Source organism: Atractosteus spatula, chromosome 6 (genome assembly GCF_055471065.1).
Source record: "Atractosteus spatula isolate fAtrSpa1 chromosome 6, fAtrSpa1.hap1, whole genome shotgun sequence".
Taxonomy (NCBI): Eukaryota; Metazoa; Chordata; class Actinopteri; order Semionotiformes; family Lepisosteidae; genus Atractosteus; species Atractosteus spatula.
Window position 1 is genome coordinate 18,086,175 of NC_142711.1, and position 16,797 is coordinate 18,102,971.

The 16,797-nt window shown below is 45.2% G+C and overlaps 4 non-coding genes across 4 annotated transcripts; 3 read left to right on the forward strand and 1 right to left on the reverse strand.

Annotated features, from left to right (window-relative positions):
• The first annotated feature begins 12,222 nt into the window (after nt 1-12,222).
• Nucleotides 12,223-12,294, forward strand: trnae-cuc (transfer RNA glutamic acid (anticodon CUC)). The gene has a single exon. It is a non-coding gene; the product is annotated as a tRNA-Glu (tRNA).
• A 362-nt stretch (nt 12,295-12,656) lies between these two features.
• Nucleotides 12,657-12,728, reverse strand: trnae-cuc (transfer RNA glutamic acid (anticodon CUC)). Its single transcript has one exon. It is a non-coding gene; the product is annotated as a tRNA-Glu (tRNA).
• Nucleotides 12,729-13,484: 756 nt separating this feature from the next.
• trnaq-cug (transfer RNA glutamine (anticodon CUG)) lies at nt 13,485-13,556 on the forward strand. The gene has a single exon. It is a non-coding gene; the product is annotated as a tRNA-Gln (tRNA).
• A 2,942-nt stretch (nt 13,557-16,498) lies between these two features.
• trnae-cuc (transfer RNA glutamic acid (anticodon CUC)) lies at nt 16,499-16,570 on the forward strand. Its single transcript has one exon. It is a non-coding gene; the product is annotated as a tRNA-Glu (tRNA).
• The last annotated feature ends 227 nt before the right edge of the window (nt 16,571-16,797 follow it).

Sequence of the window (16,797 nt, forward strand, 5' to 3'; positions counted from 1 at the left end):
AAATCGACTACAGACTCATCTAATTGCAGTGAAAAACATCTGCTCATCTTAACACGCTCTGTCAGCGTACTTTTGATATAATCCTTCATTTCAATAATTCTATGAACGACTGTGTCTTTCGGGGGGGGCAGCAGGTCGAGCTATTCAGCAGCTTTTTCTCCACACATAATAGTGTGGGGCTTACCTGCTTTAGCAATCCGCAAGCTTGCATTTTTCCACGTTTCCGTTTCTATTTCAGTGTTTATTTTAAGTATTTATTTCATGCGCATGGGAGAGAAACACAGAGACGCTCGGTGTATTTTTCTCAAATTAACTTAGAACAGTTCTTAAATATTTTTCTGTTATTTTTCACGCTTTCCTGTGCTCACAAGATTACCAGCGTTCGTAGCATGCATTTCTATGCATTCCTGTGTTTACAACGTTGGCATTGTTCCAAAATCACGCACATTCTCCTTTCTCCCTATTTGCTGGGGATACAGTAGCTTTTTTTAAATACAATTGGTCACTTGCATCCGTAGCAGGCATTCCTATAGAGTGGTATGGAATTACAGAGTATCTCTTGTGTCCACTGAAGTATTAGCGCGCACTGTATCGTAGTACGTAGGCTACGTATTCGACACGTATAAAAATACAAAATCTGAAAACCCGTCCCGATTTTTTCAGCGCACACAACACAGTTCCAGGGTCATTTGGCGTACCACCTGGCGGCACGCCACGTACCACTGCAGGTACGCGTACCACAGTTTGAGAACCACTGCTCTATAGTTTTTACACTCCACTGGGTCTCCTTTCTCCTTGTAGATGGTAACCATACTGCTTTTTGTCCATTCTTCTGGAATTCTCTCTTCCTTTGCAATATTGCAAAGGATATTGCAAAGGATCTTCAGCTACTGAAGATCTGTAGCAGATTGCATAAATAAACACATTTCTGCGTTTTTAATGCAAGTTTCAGCAGAACAGGGTGAGCTCTTGAAAAAAAATAAATGTACTTGCAGTACATCTCTGTCCCTCTGTGGACCCTGCTCTTTTGTTCTGGATGTTTCTGAAAATTGGATGGCACTCAGATATATATAAATAAATATACTCTTGTTTCTCCGGCTACTTACCTTTCCAATGTAGAAGAAAGACTTCCAGGCCTGTCAATGTACTGTCTTCTTATTTTCCATTTAGCTTCTTAGACAACTGAACCTGTCTCAGGAGTAGGTTCTGTAAAGAGAGTATTGAGGGGCGATGTGTCGTGTCCAGAGAGGACAGGCTCAGTGACTACAGCCTGGCCATAGAGTCTGGACACAGACAGACCTGAGTGTCCAGAGAGGACAGGGTCAGTGACCACACCCTGGCCATAGAGACTGGACACAGAGAGACTCAACTGAACAGGGAAGAAAGGCTGCTGCTGAGGCAGGGAGTCAGAACTCAGGGCCTGGGTACACAGAGGTGTCCCTGAACACACAGCAGGAAAGTTAGTGGTTGTGTTGTTCCTGGTGATTTCTGAGGAGCAGATTGAGCGAGCGTGATGAGTCATGAGTTCAGAGTAATGGACAGAGTGAGGAGCAGCAGAAGAAAGAGGACTGTGGGGTTTTCAATGAGAGTGGACAATCAAGTTCAATCTAGGATCACAGAGGGGGCTGGAAGTACTATGTCAAACCACTTCAAACACTAATAACTAAGGGGTGGCACTGGCTGTTATCACGTTAGTTTATTGGATATGCTTTTATTCCTAGAACATCTTCATATTAAAGTATCCGAAAGCAACTGTAGCGCTTCCCCGAGCACCATCTAGAGCTGTTGGATAAGGCTCTGCGTCCTACTGCTCCTGTCTGCCAGCAATAGCTTTGACTAAAGCCTAATTCCTTGTGTGCTTTTAACTTTCTGGCAACGACTGACGAAACTGCAGTAAGCACAGGTTGAAAACATCCGCTGGTTCAAATCAAATCAAAGTTTATTTATCAAATGCACAACAATACAGCATGCTGCAGTAGTTGCTTGCAATGAAATGTCTTTTCTGCGAGCTCACAAAAATCACAAGAATCACAAAATTAAGGTTACGAAAATAAGGTTACATAATAATAGAAAATAATGTAATAAAATATTGGTTACTAAAAAAAACAGATTTTTTTCAGACAGAACCGTTTGTAGGGCTCAGATGTACAGCGGCTACCGCAGAGCATCAGCATCACACAGATACTCTAGTCTCACTCAGACAGATTGAACACGCAGAAGATCACATTATCACATCATCACAGAATTTCATGGTGACACATAGAAGGTGAAAAGCGCACAAGTAATTAGTCTTTCATCAAAGCCATTGCTGGCAGACAGGAGCAGTAAAAGACATTAGATGTTATTTTAAAAGACAAAATGTAGAAAACACCTGCATGCAAGTTAGAGAAATTGGAAGAGTGGTTGGTTGAGCGGAGGACTGTAGTGGAAACCGCTGGAAGGCCTAAAATCGCTGGTTTGAATCCCCTTTGAAGGAAGGCGGTGTTCTCTGACATCGAAATTAAAAAGAGCGAATCTCAGAGGTTCATCGAAAGCTCAATAACAGCTGAAGCAAAAGTTAACGGTGTTAATCTGTTGATACCAGCAGTAACTTCGAACCTGTTACTGCCAAAGTACATTTAAGGTGCCTTTTCAGGAGTAGCAAAAGAGAAGTTCTCGAGGATTTAGCAAAATGTAAAAGGGGAAAACCCGCAGCCTCGTGGACCAGCAGCAACCCCTCATTGTATAAGGCTGTTCCTTTGTTGTTTTTAAAGTAAGAACGGCGTTTCTTTTAAAATACGCCAGATAGTCTTTTTACATGTGTTTGAATGTCAAGGACTGCTTCCTCTGCTTTGTAATTGAAAAATGGATAAAAATAAAGTAAAGCCTCTTTGTCGCTATGAGGGCGTTTTGCGCTATTACATGTTCGGTGTTGTTACGGATTCGGCCAGTGAAACCGAAACCAAGTAATGAACCCACTTGCAGGAGCCGATAGAGACAAGTCGTGATCCAAATACCGTAGACGAAGGAGAGAGCCGAGAGTCCAGGGGAAGCCAGTGATCCAAACTGGGAGAGAGCAATCGAAGCCGAGCCATAATCCAAAAAACGTAGTAAAAGGGGAGAAAACAAAGTCGGAACCAGAACAGTACGAAGAGGTAGAAGGCGTAGCGCAACTAAGTAGCTCGAAAGGAAAACCAATACTGAGCGAGGAGGTAGGGAAAGACTAATGCTTAAATACAAGATGAGACGGAGGTGTGGTGGTGAAAGCGTAGACTAATGGACTTAAGCTACGCCTTCTTCTGCCTCTTTCGTTGCCGGGAGGCAGGGATCGTAACAGGTGTTCTATTGAAGTGGTTTTGATTTTGAGTCCTTGTACTGATTGTTTTTTGTGTGTGTGTCTGCCGTGGCACAGTAGAGTTCAGCAGCCTAAGTAATTGTTGCTTAACCTCTGTGTGAGTGTGAGAGAGAGACAATATGTATCATAAGGTTCCGCTAATTCTGCTGATTATACCGATCGAGAATTGCATTGTAATTTGGAGGGTGAGCACGAAGAGGTTCTAAAAGTTCCCCTGTAAACACATGACAAGATTTGGAATGCATGACTAACATTAAGATAATATTGACGGATAGATGCGAGTGTGCATTTTACAGATAACTATTCAGATCGCCTCTAAATGCCCTGCAGTATGTTTAAGTGAACGACGTTTACAAAGCTAAAATACATCCAAAGTATGTATTTGACGCTTTTATTAGCACACTATCTTGTAATTAAATGTACGATAAATTGGCACTGTAATGCGACTATAACAATTGAGTGTTAAGTCTTGTGGGAAGTCACGAGTTTCCCAGTTAGGTGTCTTTTGGCATCGAAAATAGAAAACTGTAAAATTTTCGGGGTCTTCGCGGACGGACACAGAGATTCATGCAGTCGTTGAATGAAACACGAGCTTTTATTTTTCGGCACAGGCAGCACAGCACCCCCGCGCCCCCTGCGGTAGCAGAGAGAGTGAGCGAGCAGGTAGTTCCACAGCGATAGGGTGGCAATTGGGTACAAGTATAAAAGGGGTGTGAAACCAGGGAACTATTTACAAGAATGCGGGCGATCTCACCAAACTGTACGCCCGTTTTGCAGTGGGTCAGCTTTGCTGGTCAGCGGCTTTCCTAGTACCCCAGCCGGGCGCTCTTCGGCCGCAGCGCCAGGCGAATGGCTACAGTACTAATTTCGTGGGTTTCATACAAGTTTAGAAGCATCACGGAGAATCAAACAAGATCTTCAGAACTGAATATTTTAATACCTTTGCAGTTTTTATTCTCATGGCGCCTCACTCGATATTACCCTTGGGGCGATGCATTTACTGATGCATTTACAACCTGTGGTTGTAATGTATGTAAAATCACCGTGATGGTACGATCTTTGGTTTTAAGATTCTAAGGCACGTTTTCCTTTTCTTTCCCAACCGTGACACGCTGTTGCCAAACGTTTAACTGTGGGATACCATCGCGACAAACCCTCCGCAGCATGTCATGATAGGGACCCCATGTATATCGCATGTATATCGAGGCAGTGTATATCACGACTGGCGCCTTGCTTCCATGCAACCCTGGTAGCGCTGTCGCAACAAAGGTCTCATATCCGGACATGCTATACCCAGATAGGACGTGTAGCGATATATGGACTTTGTGTCGCGACATAGGGTCACCATATCCTGTCAGGGTATGTCCAATCGCAACATATGGACTCCATGTCGTGACATGAGTGCAGGGCACTTTTTTCGGGGTATGTCGTATCGCGATATGCAGGCTTCAAATCGTGACATGGAGGCGGGGCACTTTTGTCGGGTATGTCATATCGCGATATGCGGGCTCTATGTCGCGACATTGGGGCTCGGCACTTTTGTCGGGTTAAGTAATATCGCGATATGCGGGCTCTATGTCGCGACATGATGGCGTTGCACTTTTGTCGGGGTATGTCATATCGCGATATGCGGGCTCTATGTCGCGACATGAGGGCGGGGCACTTTTGTCGGGGTAAGTCATATCGCGATATGCGGGCTCTATGTCACGACATAGGGGCGGGGCACTTTTGTCGGGGTATTTCATATCGCGATATGCGGGCTCTATGTCGCGACATGAGGGCGGGGCACTTTTGTCGGGGTATCTCATATCGCGATATGCGGGCTCTATGTCGCGACATGAGGGCGGGGCACTTTTGTCGGGGTTTGTCATATCGCGATATGCGGGCTCTATGTCGCGACATGAGATCAGGGCACTTTTGTCGAGGTTTGTCATATCGCGATATGCGGGCTCTTTGTCGCGACATAGGGGCGGGGCACTTTTGTCGGGGTATGTCGTATCGTGATATGCGGTCTCCATGTCGTGACATGGTGCGGGGGTGTTTTGTCGAGGTATGTCATATTGTGATATATGGACTTAATGTCGCGAGTGGCGCCATGACAGTGGTGGGCCAGTCGCAATGGGTATCGCGATGTGATCGTGATGCCCGCACTCCTATCGTGACATGCTATCGGAGTTGTGACCTCGCTGTGGATGCCATGATGTTCTTAGTCGGCTATTCACTTTTGACCTCATTGCGACTTCTCTTAGAATGATCAGTAATTGGAAACCAATGCATGTGTTACTGTGTATCCAGCGTGCTCTGAACACTGACACAGTTACAAAGTGCACAGCTGCTGAAGTCACACTCCCACTGTTCACACTCCCTGCTCCCTTGGTTGTTAGTATATAATTCATCTCAGGATCTCATACATGGCTGGGCAGCTTGATCCACACCCCCACCACTCTTTGTGTAAAGAAGTGCCTCTGTTCTCTGTTTGAAATGGGTCATTCAGACAAATAGAAATTGAATGATAATTTATACATATTAAGATCACCTTGTTGCACTAGTCTGCCCTGCTTTAAAAGTAATTTCTAACACATTTGTAAGATAATAATAATAAGATTAATTATTTTTAAAAGGTAATAAGATTCAAACCATCAGGAGGAAGAGAGTCAGACAGTGCCACTTTTCTGTCCACTGTATCATTACAGGCCTGTGTGGGCTTGAATTCCACATAGTCCCTTTGGCATCTATTCTGAATGATGGGTTTTTAAATGTCTAACTTATTATTATTATGGGCTGTGGGAGCCCATCAGATAAGAGTTTCACTTATCACTTTATTCACAGTCAGACAAAAGGAAACTGATAGAACTCTTTGCTGTGGACACCTACTGTATGAACCTCCCTTAAATCTCTAAATGGTCAGATTTCACTGAATTACAGCTAGTTTCACCTATCAGAGTGCTCCTTTCACATTGAGCATTAGATCCCTCTCACTCATTCTTTTTTTCTGTGGTTATTATTTGGATTCAGGTCCAGATACGTGACAAGAGTTTTTGCAGCTACTTAGTAAGAACATTGTGTTTTTGTTACTTTGTGATTTAACAAGGTTTTTCATTTACGAAATGAGGTTTTTACTCTAAAATTTGAATTAAGCAGTTTGTGATCTTTGAAAAGATTTCATCTTTTTAATGTATAATCAGGAAAATAATCTTATAAAAATGAAGGAAAAGTTGTTTTGTTTCTTACGATCTATAGTTTGTGGTGCTGTCTTTCAATTTTCCTGGAAAAGTTGATTAAATCTACAGGTGAAGCTCTATATGCTTTAATTTATGAACTCAATGCTGGGTCATAAATTTGTTGTTTTTTTTTTTTAATAGTGATTTTAGTCTCAACAGAGCCTACAGTCCCGATTGTGCTGGGAGTCCTGTCTGTGATTGTGGTGGTTGTTTCTGCTGCACTGTGCTACTGGAAACATTTGAGAGACAAGAACAAAGAAGGTAAGAGTCTACAGTATTTTTTAGTGTATCCCTAATCGATAAGAGGATCTCATCCAGATGTTTCTTGGAAGAAGCCAGGACATCGGCTTCAATGACTGGCTCAGCAACACTGTCCCACACTCCCACCACCCTTTGTGTAAAGAAGCACTACCTGATCACAGTTTTAAATGCTCTTCCACACAGTGTCCACTTCTGTCCTTTGCTTGAGTTTTCACCGTTGAAAACAGAAGAATCCCTGGGTTGAGGGCTGAAGCTTGAGAATTTTGATCTCTTGTATCCGGTCCCCACTAGTCAGTTCAACACCAGATATGTCCTGTTTCTTAGGAACCTCAGTGTAGAACATTCCTTTAAACTCTGACGTTCTCGGCACTGATCAGCAATATTATTAAAAAAATATGGAATATTCTAAATTAGGGACGGTAGAACGCTGGCCTGTGATTACTTCTCCTCTCTCTCACTGTGCCTCCTGTCCTGTTGCGTGCGTTTATTACAGATTGATTCCCTCTTGTCTCCTCTCTCTCGCTGTGTTAAGGTCCTCACAGTGATGTCGTGTACGCTAACGTACAGCTCAGCTTCTCCCAGCCCCGGACTCCGGGGTCAGCTCCCAGCCCCAAGCCGGTGAGTCACTGTCTCTGTCCGACTGCTGTCCCGACTGGTAACCGACTGTCCTGCTCTCAGAGCTCGGTTTGACACTCCCTGACCTCTGCCATGGACAGGTTGAGGCAGCTCATTCTCCACTGGAACAGTGGGGCTGAGACTGAGAAGGGGTTTGATCCAGGCAGAGAAAGGTTGAACCCAGGGGCCTGTTTCACACTCATTGGTGAAACAAGGACACAGGGTCACAATCAGAAACCAAAGGGGAATTAGTTTAGGATTAGTTTAAGATTTGCTCAGCTACAAAAAGCTACAAATAATAATTGCTTACACTTATATTGGCTTTTCTAGACACTCCACTCAAAGCGCTTTACAGGTAATAGGGACTCCCCTCCACCACCACACCTGGATGATGCGACGGCAGCCATATTGCGCCAGTACACTCACCACACACCAGCTCTCAGTGGGGAGGAGAGCAGAGTAATGAAGCCAGTTCATAGATGGGGATTATCAGGAGGCCATACTTGGTAAGGGCCAATGGGAAATTTGGCCAGGAGACTGGGGTTACACCCCTGCTCTTTTCAAGAAACACCATGGGATTTTTAATGACCACAAAGAGTCGGGACCTCGGTTTTACATCTCATCCAAAGGACAGCGCCTGTTTACAGTATAGTGTCCCCATCACTATACTGTGGCATTAGGACCCACATGGACAGCAAGGTGAGTGCCCTTGCTGGCCCCACTAACATCTCTTCCAGCTGCAACCTTAGTTTTTCGCAGGAGGTCTCCCATCCAGGTACCGAGCAGGCTTACAGCTGCTGAGCTTCAGTGGGTTGCAAGTTGTGAGTTGCAGAGCGATATGGCTACTGGCTTAATAAGCAGGATGGGTCAAATGGCCTCCTCTCATTTGCAGACAGTGCAATTAGTCTCCTGCTCTTTCTCCACGGACATGCCTGGTTATCGTTGACTGATGGAGCTCTAGTCCAGTCTTATCTTCCAGTCTCTGACAGGCCATAGTTGACGATCATGTGCTCATACTTTAGCTCCTGTGCTCGGTGTCTCACCCTGACTCTCTCTCGGCAGGATGCTGACGAGCCCTGTGTCTATGCTGTCATTAACACTTAATCACCTGCCTCGCCCCACCTCATGGGGGTCCGGAAGATGACACTCTTCCTGGATCACTGAAGGTCAAAGGTCAAGGTCAGCATCTCCTGGTGCAGCACACTGGGTGTGGTCTCATGTCAAACTGCAGAGGACTCTGGGAGCCGGCGTGAGATCATATTGAGTGCCGTCTGCCAGCGAGGGGCTCAGTGGAAAATAGTCAGACTGGATAAGTGGTCGCCGCAGTCCCATTATTCCTAAAATATGTGTCCTAAGCTTGGCCAAAGATCACAGTCATTGAGTTTCAAACGCCACTGCAACAGGAATGATTCCCAGTGCACCTCCCGTTCCAGAAACTGCAGGTCACTTGCAGACATTGTGGTAGACGTGCGCCTCTGGATTTTCTGTTTTCTCTGCAGCAGTGTGAGTCTAAAGCAGTAGTGCTTGAATTAGAGCATGGTAGTTTATCCACTACTTGTGACTTCTGTCAACATCCTTTCATTATTCTGCTTAAATAGCCACAGAGGCTGGAAACAGTAGTGGGACAGCAGTGCTGTTGTGCGAGATGTCGGTGATGTTATTGCTTCAGGCATTCCATCCTGAACAAGTCAATAAATGTCAAATTTATTTGTGTCCATTTTGGAAGTCCACAGAGCAGTGCAATAAATTACGCTTTATATTGTCATAAGCAACACATTTTTTTTAGCATTTCACAAGGTATTGCTCATGCAAGTAAACTCTAATATCCTCTAAATCCAAACATTACATTTATTTTCACAGCAGTGAAACCATTTTCTAAAAATTAAACATATTAATGAGACAACACTGGCCACAACAATAAAAGCACATACAGCCCTATCAGTCATTTTCATCAGCTTTTAGCCTCCAGATCAAAACACATCACAACAGGATACAAGAAAGAAGACAACCTCTACTTCTGATCTGTATATTTTAAATCTTTAGATATAAAAACATTTTCCTGATGAGTTAGTATGAGAGATGCTTGATATCCTGTATTCCTGCGTGTGCTACACCTTGAAAAATTGACTCTTGAATTAATAAAATGATAAGCGTTTGTTGTTTTTTTCTGCTCTTGTTTTGGATATTTCTTTCTAGAGTACAGAGTTTAAGAGTGTAGTACTGTATTCAGTATGTACTGAGTAAGACATAGCAAAATCCAACGTTTCTGACTGGATGACATTGGGGTTCCCTTGGTTTCAAGTCCTCACCCAGGCCTGTGCTGTCTATACCTTCCAAGATAAAGCAAGATGTTTAAGGGCACACCCAATCCGGACAGAGATGGCCTCTGGAAAAGACGAATAATGGGAAACAGGTGTGAATGATACTCACTGAAGCTGAGCAGGAGAGAGGCCACAGGGAACTTTTAGGGCATTGGTGTCAGCACATCCATGACCAGCTTACATGTCAAGGTGACTTTATCGGTAATGGGGACTCACCTCCACCACCCCCAGTGTGCAGCCCCACCTGGATGATGCCCCAGTCTGCTCACACACACCAGCTCTCAGTGGGGAGGAGAGCAGAGTGATAAAGCCAGTTCAGAGATGGGGATTATTAGGAGGCCATGATGGGTGAAGGCCAGGGGGAAATTTGGCCAGGACACCGGGGTAACTGTTTTTGAGAAATGCCCTGGGATTTTTTAATGACCACAGAGAGTCAGGACCTCGGTTTTACGTCTCATCTGAAGGACGGCACCTGTTTACAGTACAGTGTTCCCGTCACTATACTGGGGCACTAGGACCCACATGGACCACAGAATGAGCGCCCCCTGCTGGCCCCACTAACACCTCTTCCAGCAGCAACTTTAGTTTTTCCCAGGAGTCTTTCATCCAGGTACTGACCAGGCTCTCTCCTGCTGAGCTCCAGTGGATTGCCAGCTGGGGGCTGCAGGGTGATATGGCTGCTGGCAATAAACTGGCACAGGGTGCTTGGCCACCACTGCACGGCTGAGGCGGCTGGCTCTTCAAACCATCACCTCTTGCCAGTGGGTGACGGAGGCAGCAGGTACCCAATCTCCAGGGGTTAAGGGGTCAGGCGCCCAGTTTTCCCAGTCCTCCACAGTACCAGGGAGCGAGGGAGGGAAGACAGCAGCAGCCTCGGTCACAGCTCTCTCTGGCCAGCCCACCAGCCATCGTCATCACGCCCTCCAGGGGGAAACCGGGCTTGACCCTCAAACCCAAACTGGGGATGCCAGGTATTGAACGCAGGGCCTTATACATGCAAAGCATGCGTTCTACCACTGAGCTACATCCCCGACTAACACCCTCATCACCTAATATAATAACCTTCGCCCTCCTCTTTCTCATCCCCTGCCCCGCACTGACCGAGGCTCTGTGTCCAGTAAGGCTCCTGCTACATCACCATCGTCAAGCCATGATCTACTGCATGACATGGTCCACTCAGGGGCCCTTATTCATTAAAGAGAGATATCTGGGTGCCTTCGCCTTCCTCATCCTCGCTCCCAGCACACAGACCCCTCTCCCTCCTCCAGCCGCCTGTTCCTGCTTCACCTCTCAGAAACCCCGACGCACTGGGAACCTTATCTACCTGTGCTCAAGCACCGACTGACTGACGGGTGAACACTTGTGTACCTGTGAGGACAGGGGAGGGGAACAGGGCTGGAGATATTCATGGCCGGGGAGCAGGAAACCAGGCCCTGACTGGAGCAGAGTGCTCAGGGTGCCGAGAGCTGACATTGTCCACCACTGTCCTCCTCCAGCTGCTTGTTCCTGCTCCATCGCTCAGCATCACTAACGCACTGGTGACCCAGAATACTGTACCTGTGCTCACGTAGGGATTGATCGTTGAGCACTTGTGCACCTGTGAGGTGAGGTTGCACACACATGGGATGGGTTTTTTTCAGCTTTGAAACGAATGAATTCCTCTTGTTTCACACGTCTCACACGATTGGTTTGTGTACCAGCTGCAGAGATCTGCAGGCACTGCTTTGCACATTCATTGTGCCTGACATTTACATTTCGTGTGGACACAATCAAAATGATCTAGTGATTTGCAAAGCATGCAGCAAAGAGAAAATGCATCTTTTGAGGAACAGGAGTTTTAAGCAATGACTCCTGTTGTAGTAAAACCCGTGTGGTGTGGCAATATCTGTAAAGGGGGAGAGGAAAGAAATGAGAGAGACACAGAGGAAGAAAAAGGGGGTTGTCTCGAGCTGTGCTCTCAGGTTGTGATCAGGGGAGAGCTGTGTCAGACTAAACGAGAGTGAGACAGAGAGAGGAAGAGCAGGGTTATCTCGAGCTGAGCTCTCAAGTTGCAGTCAGGGTCTGGCAGGAGGAAGTCTGTGAGCCACGCTCTAGGGATGTGGTCAGGCGCAAAGGTGTGTCAGACTGAACGGTTCCTGGTTTCGCCCAGGCCAGAGGTATAGTCGTGGATCGACCAGTTGCTATAAGAGCTCTATGAAGCCGTAAGTGCCGCGTTCACCAGCTTCACTGAACTATGATTGTCCGCCCTTGCCCCGCTAGCAGAGTGCGCGCTATTATCGCTACATAGACTGAATGAGAATCCAGCAGATCTTATTTACTCTTTCTTACACACAGCAGCTCTCAGTGTCGCTGCTGTCGCTACACAGACTGTAAAAGCGTGTCGATCGCTCTCTCTGTCCTATTAAGACCACTGGCGCGAATCCCAGTTACCGCTGTCTTCTCTTCACACACAGGGAGAGAGTTGACCATCTCCCTGGTGGTCTAGTGGTTAGGATTCGGCGCTCTCACCGCCGCGGCCCGGGTTCGATTCCCGGTCAGGAAATAGTCGTCGTTTTTAAATCCGCTTAGGAGCAATGAACTTGAACAAAATGCAGCTAATATTTTAATCCTGTTGAAACCTTTGTAACAGAGTGAATGAATGAATTTGTTTCTGTGTTTTTCACGCAGATTTCACGAGAACAGGGTAAGAACGTGAATAAAAATACATTCGTGTGGCAGTCTCTAATCTACGGAAGCTGCTGTTTTGTTCCGGAAGTAATTTGTTAGAGCCCCTCATCATCTTTCGGTGAAGTGTGCAAACTTAAGCCACAAACTGGCACAGCAACATTTGCTTTCCAAAGGTGTCTGATTTCATTTTGTTCATCTTCAGTGTCCAGTGAGGCTGTAAAGGGAGAAAGGAGACTCTTCCCTGACCAGGAATCGAACCCGGGCCGCGGCGGTGAGAGCGCCGAATCCTAACCACTAGACCACCAGGGAGACGGTGGATTTTCTCACTGTGTGTGAAGAGAAGACAGCGGTAACTGGGATTCGCGCCGGTGATCTTAATAAGACAGAGAGCGATCGACACGCTTTTACAGTTTGTGTAGCGACAGCAGCGACACTGAGAGCTGCTGTGTGTAAGAAAGAGAAAATACGATCTGTTTGGTACAAAATGGGTACCGAGACGCTTTGAGATTTTTTTTCAGATTTTAGGAGATCGTTCTCTTAGCACTCAGGGAGATGGCTGACAGCGAGTCCCGCGTGTCTGAGAGACCGATCCCCACGGAAAGTGAAACTTTATTGATACAATTGACGCAGGAGCACAAGGGAAGACCCCACATGTGAGAATCCACCCACAAGTAAACTTGGTTCTCTTCAGGAGCTCACATGCTGCTGATGATATTTGCGTGTAAAACAGATTTTCTTCTTGTATTTAGATACAAAGACTCGAGTTCAACGGTCCTTGTGTGCGTCTCGGGTGAGTCCGTTTCTAACAAAACTCTTTAGTGTTTTAGTTTTTAATGGGATGGAAGCACCGTATCGGACACACACAGTGAAGTGCTCTTCCACATGACTGCTTGAGCGCTCTTTCCTCTCACAAATGACCCAGAGCGCAGGAGCAAAGTATCTGGAGCCCGATGGTTAGTGATCGGTGATTGTTAAGCGGGATTGGGACGTGTCTGCGAGACTGAAAGCGGACGGAACAGTTTGCAGGGCTCAGATGACAGCTGCTACATCAGAATGTAGCACAGCGGTTCCATGGTGTAACGGTTAGCACTCTGGACTCTGAATCCAGCGATCCGAGTTCAAATCTCGGTGGAACCTGTGAGGTGTGTTTTTCTTTCATCTTCATCGGTGTAAAAAAGAAACCTTTAATGTATCGTTATGTTAAAATCGATCACTTCCTGATCTTATGTACAAAACTCTCCTGATTTCGGCTCTCATTGCTTCATTACAGGTGTGCTTTTAGGATTCCAGAGCCGTTCAGGGACTTTTCATTTTAACACACCTGGTGTTTGGATTCAGTGGGAGCTACTTCTGCTTCGTATTTAAAAATGGATAACATGTAAATAAAGGCTTGTCGATTTCAGTGTTTTGTGTTTTTACTAGTTCCATACTTAGTTGACTTTATGCTTTTGATTTTGAGTCTTTATAATATTAAGTATGTCTTTCTCATTTATCTTCGTCTTGTAAAGTTCCAAAATCCATGTAACTGTGCTAAAAATGTGCGCGGGGACACTCATCTGTTTATACCCGCAGTAACTTCGAAACTGTTACTGTCAAAATACAGCTACGGTGCCTTTTTCGGGAGTAGAAAGCAGAGAAGTTCTCGATGATATGGCAAAATGTAAAAGAGGAAAACCCGCAGCCTCATGGACCAGCAGCAACCCCTCATTGTATAAGGCTGTTGTTTTGTTATTGGGGCATGCTTATACATTATTTTTAAGCTAATACGATTTTTATAACCGGATTTTGGAGCAAATTTCACACATTGATGATTCAACCTTGTTTTGAGTTTTGGTTGCTGCTCTCTGGTTGTCTTTCTCGTTTTCCGACCTTCTTGCATGCTTCCTGGTATACGTTTTGCTTCGCGATGTGGATTGGTGTTCCCTCTCGCTCCTGAGTCCTGCACAGGATCCATACCTCCTACCTGCCCGCTCTTACAATCAATCTCTAAAGGCCTGGAGCAGCGAAATTTTATACAGTTATACGGGTGGCATGTTCACATAACGTATTTAGTAACCATTCAAGAGAGAAATCACGCTGTCAGGTGCCTGTCTGCCTGTCCTCCTCTTTCCCTGCTTTTGTTCTCCTGCTACGTTACCTTTGCTTATGCCCTGTTTTTCTCACACCTGAAGAAGGCTCCACGGACGAAACGCTGTGTTTTCTTTCTTCTCTTTTCAGCATGGAATAAACCTATTACTTGTTCCTTTGCAGCCTACGCATGCTGACGCAGCTACCCACCCGAACTACTACATCCACACGGAGGCCAGTATCTTGCAGACTAGTTAATATATTACTTGGAGATCGTCTCAGCTATGAGCTCTATTACAACAAAAAACTTGCAGAACAAAGTTTGAGACCATCTGATCTTGATCTTTGAGCTGTGCAGAACGCTCAGCATTGTTGTTGTTCTAATTAGCAAAAATTACAGGGGGCTCTAAAATCAGAACACTTCAATTGATCAAATCAGTCGGTTAATTTTTGGGCCATAATTATTACTTTTTATGTCTCGTGTCAGGATATAACTGAATGTGCCAGGCAGTGTAATGTTATTTTTAAAGTAAGGATGGCGTTTCTGTTAAAATACATCAGATAGTCTTTTTGCATGTGTTTGAATGTCAAGGACTGCTTTCTCAGCTTTGTAATTCAAAAACAAATGAAAATAGAAGTAAAGCCTCCTTGTCGATATAAGGGTTATAACAAGTGTTCAATTGGCTTTGTGCTTTGGTTTAGATTTTGTTTCCTTGTAAGCATGAAATTTCAATGCTCGCTGCTTGGGGATACAAGACAGACTGGAGAATGCGGGCATCGATCTCGCTACCTCTCGCATGCTAAGCGATACCTGAAGAAGTACAGGCTCAGTGACCACAGCCTGGCCATAGAAACTGGGCGACACAGGCAGACCTGGCTGCCCAGAGAGGACAGGCTGTGCTCCCACTGCCAGTGGGGAGAAACAGAGACAGAGATGCACTTTCTGCTGCAGTGTGACAAATATTCTAGGATTAGACAAACATTCCTGGCCAAATTTACAAATCTAATCCCAGAATCCCCACACCTGCCAGAATCGCAACAAGTCCCAATCTTACTGGGAGAGGGAGGAGGGAACTCAGGTGAAGTGGCAGCCCAGTATGTGATTTCCTGTCACAGCCTGAGGAACAGTGAGTCTGTCTCACAAAAAATGCTGCATATGTTTATATGTAAATGTCTTATGTCTAAATAAAGATGTAAATGTCTTTGGATTTTTTCATGTTAACTGTATTTGTTTTACTTTGACAATGCTGATTTATTCATTGGTCTTGCCAACAAAAACCTTGAAATGAATTGAATTGACTGAGCAGCACATGATTGGCTACAATCTCAGCCAGAATCTTGACAGCAGGGTGCGCTGTGATTGAGCAAAAACTCTCAAGAATGAACATCTTCCTTACTCTGCTTCTCTCTTTCAGTAGGACAGCAAACCGTGTTGGGTGAGCAGATCACAGATTTAAAAAAAAAAAGCTTCTTTCATCAAGCAAAGTACCTGAACTTGACTCTGGAATCATAAAAGCACACCTGTAATGAAGCAATGAAACCTCAAATCAGGAGAGTTTCCTACATAAATTCAAGAAGTGATCGATTTTAACTTAACGCTACATTGAAGGTTTCATTGCTACACTTAATATTAACAAAACGCTCACCCGACAAAGAAGTAAGAAAAATACACCAAGATTTGAACTCAGATCACTGGATTCAAAGTCCAGAGTGCTAACCATTACACCATGGAACCAATGAGAGTGGAGTTCTAAAATCTGAAAACGTAAATAAAACACGGAAAAATAATCCCACAAACCTTCGAGTATCAAGACGTCTCGCTGTGCAAAAAAGTCTTTGTATCAAATAGATCTTATTTTCACTTTCTTACACACAGCAGCTCTCAGTGTCGCTGCTGTCGCTACACAGACTGTAAAAGCGTGTCGATCGCTCTCTGTGTCCTATGAAGACCATCGGCGCGAATCCAAGTTATCGCTGTCTTCTCTTCACACACAGGGAGTAAGCTGACCGTCTCCCTGGTGGTCTAGTGGTTAGGATTCGGCGCTCTCACCGCCGCGGCCCGGGTTCGATTCCCGGTCAAGGAAGGGCTCCTTTTCCCTCCTGACGCAGATACCTACTGTACTTAAACCACGTCTCTTAACTATCACCACAAAATAACCTTCGAGCTGCAGATACTCCGCTCCTGCGCTTTGAGTCATTTGTGAGTGGAAAGAGCACTCAAGTAGTCAACTTGATTACACGTGTTTTCTACAGTTTGTGTTTTAAAATAACGTCACTTTAAACCAAAGTGTTTATGTGTCGAGCTGAAATT